Genomic DNA, 23243 nt, shown 5'->3' with positions numbered 1-23243 from the left:
GAAAAAAAAAGTATCCGTGGATGTTTTCAACAGGACAAGAGGGAGGCAGGGGAGCAAAGATGCAAGATTCCACAAAGTGGGCAAAAGGTGAGGCGTTTGCAGCGCTTCCCGCCTTCCGGGGGCAGCCGGGGCGGGAGGGAGGCGGGAGGGGGCGCCAGGTGGGTGGGGGTCGAGCCCGGCGGAGGCTGACGTCGCCGCGCACCTGCCGCACCTGCCGCACCTGCCGCACCTGCCGCACCTGCCGCACCTGCCGGGGCGGGGCTCCCGCGCACAGGACGAGCCGGATGGGTAAAGCGGGAGGGGCGTCGGCCGCAGGGCTGCGGAGCGGCGGGGGCGGGACCTGGCAGCCCCTGCCCGGCCCGCGGGGCTTTCGCTCCGGGGCCGGGTTCGTGCGCCGCGGGCTGCGCGCGGTCAGAGTGCAGGGCCCTCCCGCAGGCTCCCCCCAGCCCGGGCCTCGGGGCGGCGGGGGCTGGGGGGGCACTGCCCTCTCCTCGCCCTGCTGCGCCCCCCCAGACCGTCCCGGGCCCCGGGCGCTGCGCTGTGCGCGGAGGCGCCGTCCCGAGCGCCCGGGGCCCGGCGCGGATGCGGGTGCGAGTTGAGTCGCTCTTGCAAACTCTCCGCCAGTTGAGGTGCCGCCCGCTCCCGCACCCAGCCGGTCCGCTCTGCTCGGCCCTCTTGCGCCCGCCTTTCCGATTTGAGGATCCTTTGTCTCCTTAAGAGTCTGGATAAAATCGCTTCTCCATCATCTACTGAGATAGTCATGACCCGATGGTTTTCATACTTTTTTTTTTGAACGCTGACTGCAGAAAAATGCCATAAGGAGGCGGGGAAAGAGGAAGGAGTGTAGGAGTGTGTGTGTGTGAGAGAGAGAGAGAGAGAGAGAGAGAGAGAGAAACCAACGTAGGGGGAGGGCAGGGGGCTTCCCTCTCCGGGAGGACAGAATGATACATACTGTCATTAACAGTTCTGACCCACCCAGACCCCACCCTTCGGTTGCATCCATCACACAGTCCTTACAAAGGGGCAGCGCTGTCACACGGCTTGCCCCGCTCCTGGGGCTCTCGGGCTGGCTTAATGAGGTGCACCCAGCCGGGACTATTGTGCAGCGCGAATGAGGCAGGAACGCGACGGCGGCGAGCCTAGCAGCTGCTCGCAGCAGCCCCGCAGCCGCCGCCAAACCCAGACCTCAAGTGGATGGATGCCTCTGGAAGTGTCTTCCTGAACGAACCCATCAGGCAGTGGAAGGCTGTGGCAGGGCTAGTGAACTTAGATGGGGCATTCCTCTCCTGCAGTTGAGCTGGCTGGAGGCAAGTGCAGTCACTCGGGTAATCGCTGGGGTGCTGGGAGCGGGGGCTGGTGGTGGTGGCGGTGGCGGCGGCGGTGGTGGTGGTTTTCAGCCAGGGCTCAGTTCAAAGACGGCTCGGATCAATTTGCCCTCCAACCACTCAACTCTCCCCTTTACCTTTTGTTTTGTTAGCTTGGCTTCTTCCACCCCCACCCTCTCCTTCGTGTGGTGTGAACCGTGCGTCTTGCTCAGAGGTTTGTGCATTTAAATGTAATTCTGATTGGTGAATGTTCTCTCCTTTTTGTTGTGATTACTAGAGATACTTTAGTCCTGCCTTCCCAGTTCCGCGCCCTGCACAAGCAGTTTTGAAAAATTAAGTGCAAAAAAGCATGACAAAGCACTATGAGGTTGCCGTGGTAAGTGAACTTTTAAACCAAAAGTTACCATTTATTCTCGTATGCTCGGTCTGTGGGTGGTTTGAAGGGGAATCCGCACACACAAAGGGCTAGGGGCTGGGAAGAGGGGGGCGGTGAAACAAATGAGACAGTAGTTGAAATTTTGTTTTTCTTTTGACTCTGGTCAGTAGACCTGTTCCGCATTTATCTGGTGGATACTCTTGGGATGGTAATGGGCTTGATGCATTTAAAGTGAGTGAGAGTTGGCAGTCTGCAGGGTGGAGGTGCAGGGGAGGGAGGCGAAGGGAACGAGGTTATTGTCTGGTTTCTAGAAGACCCGTGCAGCTCTGACTTCCTGAACTCAGCACAGTAGCCGGGTCATTCCTGACCCAAACCCTTGAGGAGGAGAGGAACAGTGGGGTCACCCTCAGTGACCACCACTATCTCTGCGCCCTCACCTGCACTGCCAGACCTCCCACCCTCCTCCTCACACTTCTCAGTAGCAACCTTAGAAGCCGTCATTCTTAGACAAATCCTAAACACCTGCAGATGAGAAAAGAATAAATTTGGAAAGTTGTGGTCTTAAAAACAGGCTTGAGGCCGGAGAAAGGAATTGCTTACCCCCCACTTCCCATTTCTCCCTTCTCTTCTAGCCCTCTCTCCTTTTAAGCTGAGGAATAGAGATTTATTTAAGGGTCCTTCCCCAGCCTCCTCTCCTAATCCCTTTTTCTTGTTTGTTTGTTTGTTTGTTTTTTTAAAGGTGTGTTCCAGAAAAGGATTTCTCAGTTTTGCCCCCTATCTCATTCACTTTCTGAGAATAGCTATCCAACTTAGTATTTGTGGTCTGCTTAACCATTTCAAGTTTGGGTAAAAGGTTCAGCCTTTCCTCTGGAAAATTCTAAATAGTTTGGCCAGCTCTGAATTAAACAAACAAACAAACATTAACAGTGCTCAGTAGTCTTAACTTTTTCTGTGTGTGAATCTGGTTGCCTTTTAATTTGTCAAGGGCTGTTGTCATGGAGATGGCTGGGATGTCCTATATTGGAATGGACCTGCACATTCTCTGGTGAGGCAAGGCCATCTAAGTTTTCTCCTTTGAAGGATGTAATGGAAACAAAAACGGCCCCTAAGAGGAATTGTATTCATGTTTTGTTGCAACCATTCTTAATTAACATTGTTTTTGGTAATTATGTGTGCAGGTATAATTGCATATGCTTAAATTTTTCAAGACCTATTCTAAAATATTTTTAAGTTATCATAAACTTCACCTGATCATAAAAAAACACAGAAAGTAACAACTGATTACATTGCCACAAGATTAATGAATTTTATTGGGAATACAGTTTAATGACTTATTTTAACAACTGACTGACTTTTGGTCTCTTCTCCAAAAAGTTGATGTAATTTACCAGTAACTGTAAAGGTAAAGCCACACTTTATGCAGTTGGCTTCTCAAATCAGTTGCTTTTGGTCTTGCTATTTGCAATCATCTTCTTTAAAACAGTTTTCTGCTTGACAGTTGAAATTCCAAATGGCTAAAGTAAACTACTAATCTGTTGGTAGAAGCAGAATCAATTCAGTGAAGCTTTGAAAAGAAATGTTAGAAGAATTTAAATTAAAATATAGTATTTTATATATTTCTGGTAGCAAGAGATTCAGTTAAGTTTGCCTTTTTTTTTTTTTTTTTTTTGTACTGCTATTCTTGAACTACAGATAGTCGACCAACAATATTTTTAACTATAATTTACTTTGGTTCATTTTACTCATCTGTCATGCCTATTTAATTTTGTGATTAATCTTGATCTATACTGGTACTGCCTGGGTTATTTGTTGTTGATTTTAAGGAACATATTAAACTGCATTTATATGAGGACTACAGACAAAGTAAGAATTCACTACTACTGCTGTCCAGTTATTTGCAAGTAAATTTATGGCCTGTATATGTGCAAAGTTAAATTACTTGGATACTTGGGGAAAAACCCCTTTAATCAGAATTATTTTATAATACTCATAATTTCACCTAAGCCCTCAACTTTACTATAACTTTCTACCTACACATTGAAAATACTGTTTCACTTGAAGATGTTCATAAAAATTATTATTTAAAATAAGTTGGGTAATTGAAAGTCATCTAAGTGACAATAATACATATAGTTTAATATCTTATAAATGTACTTAAATTATTTATTGCTAATATTCCAGGCACTTTCCCTCACTAATACTACAATTCTGTGGCAATTTTAGATTTACTAAACTTTCTCATTATGAAAATTTCTTCATATCAGAAAGTAATACTATTATCATTTCTTTCCTCAATGTTCTAATTATATGTCATTAGCACATTAGAAATACAGTGGCCATGTTCTGATATTTTCCCTAAACCTCAGTCCATTAGAATAAATTTCACAAAAACAGGAAGCTTATAATATTCATAAGAACAAAATTCTAAGTGTTTTCAACTAAGCAATATTCTCATAGAAATATTTATCCCATAACATTTACTCACTTTATGTAAATAGGTATGATATATAAAGGAGCAAAATAGATGGGATATATGTGGGGAGTGCAGGTGGGTGGCAGCCAGGGTCATCCAATGTTACATTGCACTTTTTACCCCTTGTACCATATCTAGGACATGAAATGTTCTTGCAAGCAAACAAGCAAAAGAGGAAGAGCTGAAGTGATATTATGATTTTAACAATTCAAAAATAACCTTCATTTATTACTTCTAATTAGTAATGTATACCTTGTATCAAGTATGCAACCTGAAATAGCTAAGAAGTTAACCTTAGTAGTTAACATTTGTTGTCCACCTGCCTTGACCCAGCCATGAATCCACTCCTGTGTGAGTGCTTGACATATATTATTTCAGTTAATCATCAAAACACTGTAGGTGGAGGTTTTATTTTTTTTATATTTAATTAATTAATTAATTTTTTTAGGTGGAGGTTTTATTATGCCTAGCAACTAACTAGAATAAGGTCAGACAGCTTCATAACCAGTTGAATCAAATCTATCATAACTTGGATCTAAAATCAAACAAAATGAAAATGTGTGATAATTTTCTAAATTTAAAAAGACCCTCCACGTAAAACCCACATGATCTCCACAAATTCCCAAGATAGGAATGATTACTCTTAATCTTGGCACTTTCTTTGATAAAACATTTTTGAAGAAATAAAACTTAGTGAAATATTCCTAATTATAATTCCCAAATTGGGTTTGGATATAATAGGCTAATTTGACTGGTTGTTTCTCTCTTGGGACAATAATTATGGAAAATTTATTGCATTCTCCATCCCACCCCAAAAACAAGCAAAAGGAGAGGAAGATTAAATCAATGATAATGACAGAAGTATTTTCAAATAAGTACCAAAGATGCCTACTAACTAAAAGGATAATCTAACTGCAAACTCAGTTTTCCTTACAAGGGGACTCAAAATCAAATAAGCAGAGTGTTTTTTTTTGTTATTATGTTACCAACTTAAATGCTATTTAATTTTTCATTTAAGGACTTTAAAATTTTGATTACAATAATATTTGCCTAAGTAATATTATATGATTTGATGAGTGGCAAATCATTTAATGACTTTTTGCCATACTATGTATTTTTTAAGTTAGCTTACCTTGATATACCTATAATCAATTAACTTACACTGCAATTATTTTCTGAATTTTTAAATTGCCCTCATTTAGTTAGAGACATATAGAAAGTGATATAGAAAATAGAATTTTCAAATGAAACCCCATTATATGATTCCTTTTTAAATATGAAAGATGATAGACTCTCATATATTAGAAAAAAGATTCCTTCCCTTTAAAAGGCTCTAATTGTGCTCTTCTTTTATTTATAAAATCTTTGAACTTGAGAGAATGAGACATAGATATCGAATCTGCAAAAATGGAGATATTAAGATTTTATGGAGGTAATCCATTCAAGTTCCCTTAAGTACCAATGAAAAAATGTTTAAGGACTTCATTTACATTCAACAGAAAACTGTTCGATTTTTCACTTTCACCTGAGAAGAAATGAAGGCACTCAGAATAACTCTGTCTGCATGTTATACGATAAATGGGCTCCTAAATTGTTTGGTGTAAACATTTTTTTTTTTAATTGAATTACTTTTTCAAAATGCACAGAGCTCACCTGTTAAAAGAGCATTTGAATTTTATGCTCTTGTTGAGTGAAGAACTTTTTAGAAATTGATGTTTTGTGTCAGCTTTTTATAAAGTAAAATCATTCAGATCTATCATACTTATTTTTATTTTCTTTAAAGACTTTATTTTTAAGTAATCTCCAAACTCAACGTGGGGTGGGGCACAAACTCAAGACTGAGATCCAGAGAACATACCCTACTGCCTGAGCTATCCAGGTACCCATACGTAGATCTATCATGTTTAAACCTCAGTTACTATGAGAGTGCCAGTAGCTTTTTTAAAAGTCTTATAACTTTTGCCTTTTAAGGACCACGTTATAATCAAAGAGCTGTGGGGTTTAAGTGTTTAAGTCTTGCAGAATTCTTGCTGTTGGTCACACATAACTTGGCTCCACTTCACTCTGACCTTGGAGACCATGCCCTGACAAACCCTTGGATATTCACTCTCCAAAAACTAATTCTAGTTACTTGGCTCATTTTCAATAAAATTCAATCTGTTATTATCACAGTTAATATTTGTATAACTTTCTATTTATCCTTGATTTGAAATTTTACATTACATTTTAAGTACTAAAATCACAGAAATGACAATTTTCTTTCCCTTCAAATTTATCAAAGTGCACAGGTCTATATGTAAATAATAAGTGTAAATATACATATACAAAAAGCTATAGTTTTATTAGTAGGAAGCAAAAGAGAAAACTTATTAAAGCAGTTTTTTAGTTTTAAATTTATGGGATAATTAATGTCACAAAACTGAATTTTATCTAATGAAAAGTACATTAGTTATACTTATTATTAACTAAAAATCTAAGTTTTTAAGGATAGGCCTGTGGATCCTTATCTCCACTATTGCTTTCCCATAACTTCATACAAAATGGTAATTTCACTTGAAAAATTAGGAGATGTTTAAATCCCTGTGTTCAAATTAGGGAAAGAATGGAAGAACCTTATGATAATTCCTGCATAGGTTCTGGAGTCCTTCGAGCTTTGCACCTCAATTTAATCCATTTAAATTCTTTTAAACATGAAATTGTTACATTTTTTGTTCAAAGTAAAGTTGTACGTTGTGGATTTTTCAAAGTCTCTCAGAGCGTGAGGGGTTTACAGGAAAGAGTAAAATAATACAAACTAGATACTATCACACCTGACAGACATTGGCAGAGGTTGAGAAGACAGTTCTAATGTTTGTTTTTTTTTTTTTAATAGACATATACAGTTAATGAAATCTGAGGTCATTACCGTTTAGAACTGAGAATTCAGCTTTTTTGAGTGTTTCCAATAAAAATAATTAACCACAGTACAGATTATAAATATTTAATAAAATATTAAAAAGTTACCACTGTCCTTTAAGGATAATGAGAGTGAGAAGATTGCTATAGAAATCTAAACTTCTGAATTTCTAATTTATTAGTGCTTAATTTATCACCATTAAATTTGATATTTTTTTTTTATAAATTTTTATTTATTTATGATAGTCACACACAGAGAGAGAGAGAGAGGCAGAGACACAGGCAGAGGGAGAAGCAGGCTCCATGCACCGGGAGCCCGACGTGGGATTCGATCCTGGGTCTCCAGGATCGCGCCCTGGGCCAAAGGCAGGTGCCAAACCGCTGCGCCACCCAGGGATCCCTAAATTTGATATTATGACAGAGATGGTATTTAATATGTTTAGTTCTTATCATAGACACCATAACATTTTGGTGTATCTTAGAATACAAATTAATGGCACATATATTACTCAACAAACATGATCGTGAGCTTACTACATTTTAGGCACAGGGCTGGAGCCGGGAAATACCCTACTGGGAAAGATGCGTTTGCTATCGAGCATTGCACAGTCAGTGCAGGAGACAGACATGTCAACAAATGGTTATAATGGAGTGAGATCATTGCTATCTGAGCTATGTACAAAGTGCTTTTAGGAGCATAGAGGACACTATCACCAGTTTGCCTGCAGTTGGCTTTAGTGAGGGTATTCAGGAAGTGTTTCTCAGTGGCAGTGAAGTTTTACACACTTTTTTTTATTTAAAAAAAAAGTAACAGTAGACCTTCAGATAATATAAAGAAAGATGCAGTATATATTTTTCTAGTTTTTACATTTTGATATGTACTTAAGATGAGGGAGAGCAAGTTTTCTGTGATGCTGAATTTTTTAAGATTCATTAGTGTAATTTCTCAGATACACTGCCTTTGACAAATGTGCACAGCCAGGCAAGCCTTTAATATATTGATTATGTTAGTGTTTTGTTGCTAGTAGCATAATGGATAAAGCACAGGCTCCATTTTTATTCTTCTATCCTCTACAAAGGGGGGGGGGGGAGAAGTATATTGCAAACCGTGAAAGGCACACAAAAGCAAAAGTAATTAAATAACATAAATGGTGAGGGAGATTGCCTGTGATCTGGGCTAGAATTAGAAAAGGAGGTGTAAGAAAGAGCTTATTTGAGAGGAAAGGATATGAAAATGTTTTAAAATAGAAAAAAAGAGTTCTGCTTTGTAACAATAGGGCATCAACTTAAGTGATTTCACTTTCCTTTGTGTTGCTTTCACATTTACAACAGAGGAGGGAAGTACTATTAATCTGAAATTTTCTTTACTTAGGATTAAGTTTCATCATTGATCAGACTGAAACCACCCTATTTTTCTTTCTTAAACTCCCAATTGCATGAAAAATCTTCACTTCAGAGTGATTAGTACTTCATGTGAATATCATTATGCATTTTGCTTTCTGATGTCTTGACAATGCAGTTTATCCCATTCTCACTGGGATTCTCTCCTGGCAACAATTTTTTTGTTTCCTTGTGTTCATTTTTAGGAAAATCCTCTCAACATTGTTATATGTATTATTTTATAGGAAGGAAGCATGTAAAATACTCTTGAACTCATTTTACTTGTGAGTTTGAATAGCATTCAGATTAGAATGATTTCCCCAGAATTTTATAGGCTTGCCCAATCCAGCTGTATATTTTATATGCTAATGTAAATTCTATTTTTGTTCCCCTTGGGGGTTTAAGTGATTATAATTGTTGCTCTTCAAAAGCCAAACAGATGATGATTGCTGCTTCAGGAGTATACCAAAAGAAACTGGCTTTCATTAAACCTGCTCATCCACTTCATAATTATCTCCATTTTATCTAGCTAAGAAGCAGGAAAAAATGGCAAGTACAGTTCATTGAAGCCAGTTCAGTTATTTAAACATCGCTTTATTGAACTAGCAGGAGGTGTAAAGTAGGGGGAATGTTTTCATTCTAACACTGATATGTAGCCAGTGGCCCAACTCAAGAGTTAGTTGAGCATCAAATGCCAGAGGCCACAGGGAATGAGAGGGGAGATATTTTGAGCCATTCTGAGAAGAGTCCTCTAGTGGATACAATAAATAGTACTGCAGTGACAGCTAGGCTGAAATATTCTTTTTGCTTGTTCTTCCTGGAAGTTAAAAATGAAGTTAACTATGTAGTGCTCTATTAAGAAAGACTCAGAAATGCATCCTAAGTGAAAGAGCAATTTCCTATATAATGTAAAATAAGGGGGGAGGCGCAGATATTGATAAATTCCAAAAACCAAATCCTGAGACTGACCTCCTAAGTCCTTCAGAGAATCCTTATGGTCACATAGGCCTTGTGATCTCTGATCATGGGTCAGAAAGATTCTTATGAAGGCTGATTTTCCTCAACAGATAGAATATCTGCCCATTCAGGTGACACAAGGCTCTGAGTTGTCTGTTTTCTACTCCTAGGGGATGTGTGGAGGGGTGGCTTTGGAATTGGCTTGTATTGGAACATGTTCCTGACCACATACCTTGCTGGCTGTCCTGAGAGCACAGTGAGGATCCTTGAACTGTTACCCAGGGGAATAAAAAAGTATCCAGAGTCACCAGCTGTTTAAGCTTCCAGCTGTGAGAAAGCAGTTCTCTGCTGGTTAAATGAAAAAATTCTGAAAGAGCTCTCTTTAAAATTTCAAAGAGCCATGTTTTAGAAACCAATTGTCTAAGGCTAGACTTAGATGAAACATTATATTCATAAACAAGGAAAATGGAAGGTTTTATTTTTATTTTTACAGATTTTCATTTTCATGTTTCATAATAGTTCAGCAAGTTTCAGGCAATTTCACTTTTTGAAGTGTTAACATAGAATTGTTATTTTACAACCTGATTTTGAAACTTTTGTGGAATTATATTGAAAAGGGGGGAAAAAGTTTATTTAATAAGAAAAAGGAAATATGTTCCTGAAAGGCTTTTGGATAATTTGCTGGAAAGTTCTATACATTAAAAAATAGTTATTTTTCCTCTCAATTCTTATGCCACAACAATAAAAAATTTTCCAGTTTTCATATATGTAATTTTATTTTGGCTTCACAATAACCTCATAAAGTAAGAAGAGTAAATAATATAATTTCATTTTATATATAAGAAACAGAGATTCATAGTTTTAAAACTGGAATCTGGGGTATACCAACTCTTTGATCAATATTTCAACACCTTGATCTACCAATAGCTTGCCAATGCATGATGTTGGAATTACATCTAGACTTTAAGGGTCCTTTCTAAGCCCCAGGGGTCAGGCTAAAAGTGTTCCCAGAGAATGAGGATTTTCCCAATATTAGGTCACCTATACAATTTACATTCTTTGATTCAGGGAGAATCTAATGTATCAATCTAGTGTATCAATGGCATACGCTCTAAATTAAAAACTATCTGGTAGTGTGACAGTGTTAGAATTTTCTTGGATTCTTGTGTAGAGATATTCCAGGGTTTAAATAACTCCGATTTCCTACCAACAAGGCCTATAAAAGCCTTAAGCCTGGGAATATACCAGCTGTACTTTGAGCGGCCCTAAGCAAAAATGGGGCAAACTCTGGTTTTCTCACCTCCCCATCACCTTCTCCTGATACCTCTAAGACCTGGCTATCCTTTGTTTCCTTAGGGTTGTGCTGTCCCTTTACTCATATTGTTAAAACCCAAGGTCTACTAGGACAATATCTCTTTCCCTTCCAAGGTGACAGGTTGTAAATCTAATAAATTATTTCCCACTAATGGGAAGATGTTAAAGAGAGTCCTTTTTTCCCCGGTTAATATTTGAAAGTCACTCCCAGGGAAAATGTCCTCATTTTTGTTAAACAATCATGGTGAATAACTTGTCGGGTGGTCATGTTGGGCCAATATAAATATTTTTCTGGTAGCTGCTTTTCTTAACCATGCAGTGTTCCTTGATCTCTATCACTGAGGAGACTGCTTACTTATCTTGAAATAGGACAGTTAGAAATGAACTAACTCAATAGGAAAATAGAACTGAAAAAATCCCCTGCCTCATCTGTCTATGCTTATTAAATAGAAGTAAAAGCTACAAGCTTCAGTAAATCAAATCTTTTAAAAGTCTGCCAGTTAAATCTCTTTCAGCATAACACAAAAGCACAAGTTTGGCAATTATTCTCATTAATATGCTCAACAGAGGGGCACCTGGGTGCCTCAGGTGAGGTCTGCCTTTGGCTCAGGGTGGGATCCCCTAGTCCTGGGATGAGTCCTGCATCGGGCTCCCCACAGGGAGCCTGCTTCTCCCTCTGCCTAGGTCTCTGCCTCTCTCTCTGCGTCTCTCATGAATAAATAAATAAAATCTTTTTTTTTTTTTTAAACTGCTCAACAGAGATCCACACTTAAATAGTTTAAGCCATACTTTAACTCCAAGTTACCTGAGCAATTGAAAAGTTAGTACTGTTTTTTTGTTTTAAATCAATCAGAATCATCCGTGGAGGTTTTTATAAACACATATGCTGAGACCTCACCTCAAAATTACTGAGCAGATGTCCTAGGATACAGACCAGGCATCTGTACTTTAAAAGAAAAAAACCTACCGAGTAGGTTGAGGCTTCAAGTCACAGCTATGTGTGAGAATCCAGACTTTCCTCTCACCGGTTCTAATGGTCACTGAAGATACACTCTGTGCCAGGCATTCTCCTAAGACCTTGACAAGTATTTTTTCACTTAGTGCTTACAATAACCCTAAGATGTGGCTCTTATTCTTATAGTACTCATTTTACCAAGAGAAATCGGAGGGTTGGAGAGGTCAGGGAATGGGCCCAAAGTCATATACCAAGGAATATGGGAGAGGCAGAACCAGAATCCACAACTGCTTGAATACTGTGAGCGGCTGCAATCCTGAGAAAGCCTCTTAAATATACAGATTGAAAATGCATGGCTGTATTTTATAGCTGTAATTTCCAACCTAGAAGCTCCCATTTTGCTGCTTTGATTATCCTAAGATTATCCAGAGTGTACAGGGATTGTTTCATTTTATGGCCTTAAAAGATAGCTACTATATTCATGTGAGAGGAGCCATGGTCTAATAGTTAAAAGATTCTTTAAAATTATAGGTAAAATGTTTTGCTTTCTCTGTATAAAAGTTACAGATGACTTTCTATTTTAGGTCTTAATTCAGAAACTCAGGAGCCGCTATAAATTACCTTTTAATTTAATGGCTAAAAAATATTCAGAAATGACACAGTGTTAGAAGAGCATACTTTTTCCTTCCAGGTTAATTTCTTATTAAAAAATATTTTAAAATACATAAAATCATTGCTGAGAAATGCAGTTTCCAGTGTGGAATATGCAATTTTAGGATTTGTTCTTTCTGATTTGGGGCTGACACCATTATTTAGAATAGTGATGACTCATGTCTAGGACTGAAATCTGTTTTTCATGGGTTTATACATTTTCCCCTTGAATTGCACCAAAAATGGTTTTTTAATTGGCTTTAACTCATGCCCAATAAATTGGACGAAAATTGATTGCCGCAGTCATGTTTGGTTTAAAATTATTCAAGACTGCGCCACGAGTCAAATGAGTGCATGATCGAGGGCAGCGGCGCTTATGTCCTCTGTTTGTGACAAATAATGTTTTTTCAAAATGGTCATAATTCATATCTAAAAGTTAATATGTGTTTACAACTTATAAAGCTTAAAAAACAGTAGCAGAGCCACATTAAAAACTTCATGTTGAAAAATAAATTTCTCTTATTTTGATATTATTTCTTAATATCTTCTTTTCCAAGTCTACCAAGACTACAAGTTTGGTCATTATATTCCTTTAAAATCAAATAATTCTGCATGGAGTTCTTGTTAGATTCTTGGTCATAACATTAGAATATTTTTAAATAGCAAATTAAATAAGTGAGAGTGTTCAGACTGTACCATCCTATAGAGTTGAGACCATGAGCCAGTTTCCCACTTTCTGCAGAGTGATTTTAAAGACAAATATTAAACAATAGAAAATTGAATTAACTCAGGTGACTGTTTAGGGCATTGAAATAGCAATTCACTAAATGGTACCTGTCAGCAAGCCAGTTTTTGTTCAATCTCATTATAATTATTTACTGTGTTATGGTTTTCATTTATTTATATGCTATAGAAATATAAGCAAATCACTTTAAGGGCTTTGCTGGTTGAGAATAAAGGTGCATTTTATGAGATTCTCTAGCAACTGCAGGAAAGGGCATAATAGGGAAAAAGAAATGATTAATTAAATGAAAAGAACATCCCTTGGCCATAATACAGATAGGCATTAAATGAAGGAAATAGTTGATATTGAGTATAGTGAATATTAGGCAATTCTAAATGGGCAGGGGAGTTATTATCTTACATTCTTAGAAACTGGTAATTTCTGAAATTTTCATCAGTTTGCTCTATTATAAATGTATTTTTCATATGGATTAAATCTCAAGATTTGTTTTTGTAAGTGAATAATATTTTGTTTGGAAACTCCAGGGCTATTCATCTGTCCTCTCTACAAATGTAAGTTGTCTTTTAAGAGGTCTCTGGTCCTCAACATTCAGTATCTACCAGCAGCTTCCACCTTGCTGACTATAGGGCTGAAACGAGCTCTTAGCCATAGTTTTTCATGTGTTTTTTGACCCCAAACACAAAACTACCTGTTTTTCAGATTTATAAAAAAGAAAGCATGCCACTCTTTAATATTCTAGTGACTATTCTTTATGGGATGTTGAATGCTCTCAATATTTCATGGAAATCTTTATATATCATTGAATTACCAAATATATACCGTCCTTTCCATGGCTTATCACTATTTACTATGGTTGTGGAGTAGACTTCTGAAAATTAAAATTTACAAAAACCAAATAATGAAAATTTCCTCATAACCTAGTATGACTGATAGCTAGGACCCCCTAGGACATTGTATATTATGTTTAATCAAAATCCTATTGTATTTGACCTGAATCGTTTTATTTTATATTTTTTAAAGATTTTATTTATTTATTCATGAGAGACACACACAGAGAGAGGGGCAGAGGCTCCATGCAGGGAGCCCAAGGTGGGACTGGATCCCGGGTCTCCAGGATCAGGCCCTGGGCTGAAGGTGGTGCTAAACCGCTGAGCCACCAGGCTGCCCTGACCTGAATCATTTTAAGGAAGTAAACTATTTAAGTATCATTTTTATCTCTCTTCCATTTGTGAGCAACAGATGGTATTTAAAGACTTGAGTATGATTATTTCCATTTTAAAAAATAGTTTTGTCTATGTTAATTGTAATCTCTATTTTCCCTATACTCTTGTTCTCTTGTGTTATGTCCTCTTTAATTTCTGCTATATATTTTTTCTTTTTTTTTTAAGATTTTATTTATTTATTCATGAGAGACACAGAGAAAGAAAGAGGCAGAGACACAGGCAGAGGGATAAGCAGGCCTCATGCAAGGAGCCTGATGTGGGACTCGATCCCAGGCCCTGGGCCAAAGGCGGCACTAAGCTGCTGAGCCACCTGGGAGGCCCTTTTTTTATCTATTTCTTTAGAATTACTGGATTTTACACCCAGAACATACTGCAGAGGTCATCTGATATGTAGTGGTTAAAGACTTAGGCCATACAAATGAACTACTTGGGGTCAAATCACACCTCTCTCAGTTTCTAGTTGTGTGATCATGGGCAAATTACTCAACTTCTTCAGTCTCCTCATCCTTAAAATGATAGGATTATTGTGAGATTAAATGATTCAATGCATATAGAACATTAGAATGCTGTCTGGGATATAGTACATATTCAATACTTGTTACCCATTATTATTTTTTATTAATGCAGTCTTCTGGGAATCATGAGATTTAGTCAGAATAACTTGCTTATAGGGAATCAGCTAGTTAGTGGAAGAAAGAACACTCAGACTCACATCTCCTTTCTCCAAGCCTAGGACTCTCAGCTCGGTGCATCCTTCCTAGCGATGTTTTTAAAGGCCCCTCTTGGGCACAGAGGTGTCTTAGAGGCATCCACATCTAATCAGGGTACAGGCTCTGGTTCCTGATTTCTCACCCTCATAGCTGCCTTGGGCTTTTTGGATCAAATATATTATTTATTCAGAACCCTATCACTTTCCCAGGGCCTTCTATAAGTATTTTGGCTGTCAAAACATTTTCATTATTATCAGTGAACCCTTCTATACCTATTAGTCTTTGCCTATCTCTATTTATTCTCTGACCTTACCACCTCATTCCAAGGAGTCTTAGTAGGTTTTTGTTTTGTTTTTTAACTTTTTAGCTTCTTAACCCTCCTTATTTATGTCTTGATTCTGATTCGTATGCCTTTGAGTCTCTCGTGCTTGGCATGTCCAAAATTTACACTTATCGATAGATATATTCTGTAGCTAGTAGTTTATGTCAGTATCACTTCTTGGCCTTTTGGCCAAGATCAAGTACATTAGTTTTATGTCAGTTATTTTCCTCTGCTGGCTTTCAAAGCCTCTATGACGTGTCTCTGGAATACCGAACCAACCTATCTTTGCTCTCCAGCCAACTTTCTCCTCTACAGTCAGCCTGGCCTCCTCTACCAAAGTCTTGCAGTTTTTCCCTCTGAATCTCATTTCATTTGCTCCAAACATACCCACATGCGCACACATTGCACACAACCCAATAAAGGAGATTTATAGAAAGATCTTTTGAAACTAGGGACTAAAGCACTACAACATATATTTATATTTTCCTCTTTTATAACACCTTATAAAGTGGCTCAGATCTTCATATCCTTTTGATATGGCTCATATGGAAACATACCTTTCTTTTAGCATTCATTTCATGTCTAGGAAATACTAGTATTCTAGAAAACATCAGTGCTGTATGAGTTAAATAATGAGAGCACTGACATAAAAGAAAGGCCTTTCTTTGTGTTGTCTGCACAAGAAATCTAGAAATATCAGCAAAAGAAAAAAAGAAATTTCACAGTAAATTATGTCAAAATAATTCAAGGAAATGTCTATTTGTTACTCAAACAGCTTAAACAGTCTGTAACACCGTTCATCTACGTTACATCTTCCAACTCATGTTTACAAACACTGACATTTCAAACAACCATATTGTCTAATTTTTCATACTAGAATGACAGTGACCAAAGGAACAGAACATCATTTTTATTACAATAGTATTCTCTGTATTCCCTTAAGATGCACATACATATGCTCAGTCAGAGAAATAGATTTCCCATTTAGCGACATCAACATGAAGGATTAAAAGGGGTTGTTGTGATGGCAGTAAAGAGCAGCTCTGACTGTTCTGTGTGTACGTATGTTTCTTCTTGGTGCTAATTGCACTTCCTCAAAGAAGTCTTGCAGTCACATGACTGGACTTTGTGTGATTCAATCTCAACAAATTGAAAGGTACATTCAGGGCACAGAGAGATGCTCATTGAAGTTGAGAATAAAAATACCATTGGTCTTTCATTGTCATCTATGAACTTAGACATCAAAAAGTTTAAGATTCATCTTTTTATTGGGCTACAGAGTTTTGTTTCCTTCCATTCTGCTTATTCAATGGAAGTCCACATCCATAGCTGTATCTCTATCAATCCGTGGCAATGTTAGTCCAGGAGAAAACAGCAAGAGTATAAACCATAAGCAAATTTTAGTATTCTTTTGATATTATATGTTTTATAATGTCAAGTGGACGTTATTTCTTCATTTTGTTTCATTCAAAAGACAATTATAAAAAGCATAGCCTCTTGTGCCCTTTATACACTTTACTTCTACCTTCTTTTGGATATGTATTTGATAGATTTATCAAGCACAGACAACCTAAGAAATAGAAAACTAGAGCAGGGAGTACTGTTAGCCTATGTAAATGGAATAAATATAATAGCCTATAAAAATGTGGAGAGCCTGGGGAAAGGCCAGTGATAAGGAGATTGAAACTGATTTCTTCCAAGGCCATAAATGACTAGTAACTTTTAAATTCTTGCCTTAGAGATAACACAGAATGGTAAATAAGATTGGATAATACATGCATATATATATATATATAATAAAATAAAATAATAAAAGTAATAAAAATATTTCTTGGCATAAAATAAAAATATTTTAATTTGATTAGACTGATTATATATATTTCATTCAACTGATTTCAGTGAGTAATTATAACATACTTAATGCCACACACTAACATTTTGAGCCTAACTAAAGTGCAGTGGTTATAATTAATGCCAAAGAGAGTAACACTGTAGAAAGACAACATTCAGGAAAGCTGCTCTTTATTCTTATTAATCTTAAAAATGTAACCCATATTCCTAATGCCTCTGTTATGCTCCTGAAAATGAGAAAAAAATTTATGTCCTTCCTTACCTTCTGGGTTACAATGATAAATATGTAAAAGTGCATTGAGCTTTTTGTGATAAAAGGTACTATAAAAATCTAAGGTGTTTTTATTATATCAATCAAATGGGATTTCAGACTAAGTTCCTTTTTGAAGACCCACAACTTTTCATGGGCAAATCATGAAATGGTACTGGGAAATGTATTGAAGCCTCATCAGAGGGCAGGCAGAAGATTTTACACCTTTTGAGGTCTTTTAAACTTAGTTACAATTAGGAATGGGAAAAGATATTTATCATAGGATAGATCGGTTGGGATAGTAATAAGAGCAAATGACTATACTTCAGAGACCGTATGTAAAGGCAGGAACTCTGATCCTTGCTTCATCAGATAAGTGTGCTAAGTCACCATTTATGTTTCCTTCATCGTAGTTACTGTGTATCCCTTGTTTCCTCTTTTCAGAGAAGTTTAAATATTTTACACTCATGGTTACATTTCAACTCACAGTCATCCTACATTAAGCATTATTATCAACGTTGTATAGATCAGTAAATCAAGGCTTAGAAGAGATTGAGTAACTTGTCCAAGGCCCCACAGTGATGGAGTCGGGTTCAAATCAGGATGTGCCTGAAGTGCAAACCCAAACTCTCCACAATTGCACAATTGTGGCTCTTGCTAGAGTAACATTACAATTTCTACTTAAAGGACTAATTTTTGACAAGCTATACTATTAAAAACTTGTGAAGAGATATTGTACAAATAGAGGCACTCAAAAGATGCTTAAATCAAACTGAAACAGGTCTTTTGTCAAAGATCAGGAATAAATACTTGGGAACTGATTATGTATTGGTCATTTGACTGTCACCTGAAGATAAATATTATATGTATAAGGACACTATTAGTTGTCTGATTTATTTCTTTGGGAATAGATCTATAATCAGTTTTAAACAAAAATATCACAAAATTTAGATATTTCTAAAGCATCTGATATTTTTGCCTTTATTCATCATAGAATATTTTCCTTAAAATCTATTATCCCATTTCCCACAGAGAAGAGTTAATGGGGAATCCTCTTAAAAATAAAATTGGCATTTTTGGATTTTTAAATTATTTTTCATCATTCATAGTACCATATATATCATTCACGACAAATATTAGACAAGAGTGGTTTTTATAATTCATGCTAAAACATTGTTCAATAGTGTACTTTTCTTTTTACAATTATCTTTTAGTTTTGAAACATTATAATGTACATTTATAAAATATCTTTCTCTCACATTTCAGACTTAGAGTACATCTTTTAGCCCTTATGTAAATTCCCATCTTTAAAAAGTCCTATCTTCCCAAAGAATAGTTTAAGCTGTCCATTGTATGCATTTTTTAAAATTAAGAAAAACAAAAATAAACATAGCTTAAGAGACTCATAAAGCTGGCAGTTCAAACTTAGAGTATTTGTAACTAGCAGAAAAATATCTTACTGTCTGATTATTTGAAGATAATAGTGCTTGAAAGGCTGGAATTTAAAAGAATATTTAAAATTCTTATACAGCGGCCATTTTTTTAAACCAATATAACATTATGGAAAATAGTGATATGGAAGGGAAAAGTTAGCTTGCATAAACAAAAATTTTTGTCTCATGAAATAATCCATACATCACTCGTTCATCTATACACTTGAATTAAAAGAAAAACCCCACCTGTTTTCTGATTTAGAAGATATGAAAGATTTTTGCATGAAGAATTAAAAAGAAATGTGTTTGAGATTCTCTGACTTGTATTTATTTGCTCATCTCCCTGTGAGTAATCAGATAAGTGCAAAGTTTAAAATAGTTTTTAAATGTACCGAAATAGTTTAATAAGTACTGAAATGGTATACTAGCACCTTAAAATTTTTTTCACCACCTTTCCTGACAAATTCATTTTTAATTATTCCACATCCCTCTGTGATTTAAGTAGCCTTAATAGTATCAATTAAGTGTACTCTGACATTGATCAAAGTTTTGGGGTTAAAGGAAAAACTGATGGATTTTCTAAAGCTGCATTAACTATGTGTTATCATCAGAATGTCTCTTTTAAAAATATTGCTAAAACTTAAGATATAAATGCTGTTGTGAAAAATGAAATGTATCCTGTCATGCACTCTCCTAAATGCACACTAGTGAATTTACATCTACTCAATGACAGAACAAGGTACAGTGCAAAGTCATTACTCAATCAAGGCAGCAAGGACACTGATTATTCTGGTCATTATACATTTTAAACTTTTGTGAAACATTTAAATAATGCTTTAGAATTTCATGCCTCCTATCCATAAAAGCAGATATAGGAGTGTAGGTATAAAGTATGCTGTAAGAACCATGTGGTGTCAAAATACACACATGGGATTTTTTTTTTTTTTTTTTCGTTTCCTGAATTACCCCTTGGTAATTATCTGGGTAAAGGAGGTGAAATATAACTCTTCTTCCTATAAGTAGCTAAGCTGATTCTCTTCCTGTAGTCAGTAATTTCTTAGGGTAGTCTAAAAATCACCCTGGAATCTCTCCAGTGCCACTATCACATCAACAAAAAGGTCAAGTTAACCTCAGTTTATGGTAACTCCTCTGTATCCAGTTGATCTGCTTTTCTCATAATAAAAGGAAAACTGTAGATTGCATTTAGAATCAATTTCTAATAGTGTAGCCAGAGAACTTCCTTTGCCCTCTGTTCTGATAAAGACAGAATTCTCTTTTCTATCAGATTGCTTTAAATTGTTCCTTACTTTTTATTTCACCAAACTTCCCACAACTTTATACTTTTCAGATTGTTTATGCATGGCAGCTATAGCAAGGGATCATGATCAAGATCCTGTGTCCCTTTGCCAGTCCTCCTCAGCTTCTCCTTCCCAGATAATTTTTAAAACCGGTGGGCTTTTGCTCTCACGGCTACTCCCCACTCCCCATTAAAAAATTAAACAATATCCCATTCCAAGCGCCCCCTCTCTGCCTGCCGCAAGCATTTTAATGACAGTTTACTTTAGCGGTCTATCAGCAGACTGCTGCCTCTGCCACCTGAATTTCAATTTCTTAATTTACAGCTCAGATAAAACAGAATGGAGCAGGATCCGGGCTGCTCTCTACATTGGGTTGGTCTTATCAAGCGTGAAGTTTGGCGCATTGCAAACCTATTCAAGTGATTATCTGTTGAGGACCTCTCGAGCCATCTCCATCTCTGCAGCGGGCTGATAAGACAGCTGTTTCTCTAGCCGCCGTGTCTCCCCGGGCCTCAGTCTTCTTCTGATACAAACTCCGCCTTTGTCACCGTGCCCCGGTGCGGTCACTTGCTCTATGGGGCAAGGGTTTGATCTGAACACACGTGGGGGGAAAGTGCGAGTGTGTGAGAGAGCAGAGGAGGGAGGAAAGAGGAGGGGGTGGGTAGCGTGTGTGTGTGTGTGGGGGGGGGGAGTCGGGGAGGGAAAGAGGGTTAGAGACCGGAGGGAGGTGGGGGGCAGGGCTGCGTACCGAGAGCAGTTGATAGCTCTGATTGACTGGTCGCTCAGCCCGGCTTTATTATTTCAAATTAGACGTGCATCGCACACAAGTGGAAACATAAATCTTCAATATAAGAAAGAGCCTCGGAGCATCGGAAGCAGAAAAACCGTTTCTTCCCAGGTCCCGGTAAAGGGGCCGCCAAAAGACTGATTACCACCAGCTGAGACAGATGGTTTCCTTTAACTTTGGAAACTGCTATTTTTAATTACTTGTATTAATTTTGCATGAGATGTATCGGCTCCAGGAGGAAGCTTAGAGAAAGCTGTGACCATCCCTGAAAGAAACGGACACAAAGCTCTGATTTGCCTTTTCTCACCTCCAGTTTTTCTTACCTCACCCTTGCCTGGTCGCCTAGACCTCCCTTTGCATGCTCAGCAAAGACATGAGTTTATCCTGCTAAAAGTTGCTACTGTGTAAAAAGAGGAGAGGAAAATAAATCTGAGGACATTTGTGGGAAGCTTTACATAAATGATCGTCGATACGAAGCTGCAAATATATTTTCTGAGACACTCTGGGGCACGTGCAACAGATCAGTCTGAATCTGAGTATCTGCAGTCAAATCACCTAAAGGAGAATGAACTTCATACAAATTTTGCTCAGAAAAAAAAAAAAAAGCGGGAGGGGGGCAGGGGGAGAACACTCTAAACTGGTCTCAAAAGATTTACCGCGACACTAGATTACATTTTTAAAATTTTAAACATTTAAATAAACAATTAACATATTTTTAAGTGTGAGCAGTAACCTAAGGTTTTAGGGGAATTCTCCCTGTGTCTGCTCTTTACAGTTGGGTTTTTGTTTTTCTCGCACAGGAGTTTCAAGACAAAATGTAAAGAGAAAATGAAGGATGTTTGTGATCTTGCTCACTGCCGCTTCTGGCACTCTCCCGGATGGAAAGTGTTTGCAACATAAAGGGTCCTTTGCAAAATAGTCTAAGAGGTCCCTTATCTTCGGATAAAAGACTTTACCCCTTTGCCAGTAGGTGGATGGAGCCGAGGAAGAACTGGGGGTGGGGGATGGGGCGAGGGGGGGAACGGGAAAAGCGTTTTCTGTTGCGGTTCCCCCTGGGAATTTTGAGGATTAAGAACTCTGGAGTAGGTTTTGCAGACTTTCCGATGACTACCTGGATTTGCATTTATTTTGCAAGAATACTTTGATGAAAGGCAGGCTCACCAGGGCAAGGGTGTGTGGGAAAGGAGAAGCTCGGTGGAGGGTGCGCCCAGAGTTCGGGGCTCTAACCATCTTGACGGTTTGTCACCAAGGCCGAGTCCTCGCAAAAGCCAGCCTAATTCAAAATAAACGTGTTTCTGTGAAGTAGGACAGCCTCTTCCTTAAAGTCTGTGGAATAAAACGTTCCCAAGAATTGCAGTTTCCGTGTTTTACTTAGAGACAAAACTACTAGGCTTTGCAAACCTTTTATTCTGGATCTGCTTGTCTCTGTCCATGGTGCTAATTCCTGCCTCATTCTCTTGCTCGGTTGCCCGCTCTAAACTCAACGTTGGTGTCAATTTTCTCAACTTTTTTTTTTCCGTTTTTTACACTGTAGAAGGAAAGTTGACATTCTCCTTTAAGAAGAACAAATAAAAAAGTAATCATCAAGCTATATAATATGTATATTTTTCACGCAGGCATCAAACTGTCACATTTCCAACATTTTGAACAACAGACCCCACCCCCACCCAAAGTGCCCAACAAACTGGTACAGAATATTTTTATCCTTCTGAGAGGGTAATGTTTGGATTATCACCCTAAGCTACACATTGTAAACTCACCTAAATGGCTTAACTGCTTTATTTGCTTAAAAAAAAAAAAGTCACAATTGTGCTTTGCAGCATCCTTTATCATAAAATGCTAAAATCACACCCCCCTCTACTACTGTAAGGGAATTCTTTATCCTAAAAGATATTACAATAGCTTATGAGTATTCCTATGAATGAGTGCTCCTTTATAAACTTTAGCAAAATAATCTATTGAATTCATTACTTTTTCAGTTTTGAGAACTATCTTTTTGCAACTTTCTCCATATTAAACTTTTTCTCTAAACTTTTAGTGATTGACCCCCCCAAATCTATCTATTCTCTGCTGCAGTTTGAAATAATGCCAAGGACTTTGAAAATAGAGCTAAGATGACAATCATAACTCAGATGTAAAATGCTTTTCTAAGGCAAGTTCGGATGCCGTGGATAATTCTTTACCTAACTATGGATGAAGAGCGGTTGGTTAATGTGGAGTATGATGTTTACACGCAGTCTTTATTAACTACAAGATAGAATAAGTATTTCAGGCCATGAGAACATGAATTTCAAAGTG

General features: G+C 37.6%; 1 long non-coding RNA gene across 1 annotated transcript; it reads left to right on the top strand.

Moving 5' to 3' along the window:
• The first annotated feature begins 1600 nt into the window (after positions 1 to 1600).
• Positions 1601 to 22296, top strand: LOC112649969 (uncharacterized). The gene is made up of 3 exons (XR_007414039.1): positions 1601 to 1701; positions 20483 to 20715; positions 20969 to 22296. It is a non-coding gene; the product is annotated as an uncharacterized LOC112649969 (long non-coding RNA).
• Positions 22297 to 23243: the final 947 nt, after the last annotated feature.

This window comes from Canis lupus, chromosome 11, assembly GCF_003254725.2.
Source record: "Canis lupus dingo isolate Sandy chromosome 11, ASM325472v2, whole genome shotgun sequence".
Classification (NCBI taxonomy): domain Eukaryota; kingdom Metazoa; phylum Chordata; class Mammalia; order Carnivora; family Canidae; genus Canis; species Canis lupus.
This window is presented reverse-complemented; position numbering and strand designations above follow the sequence as displayed.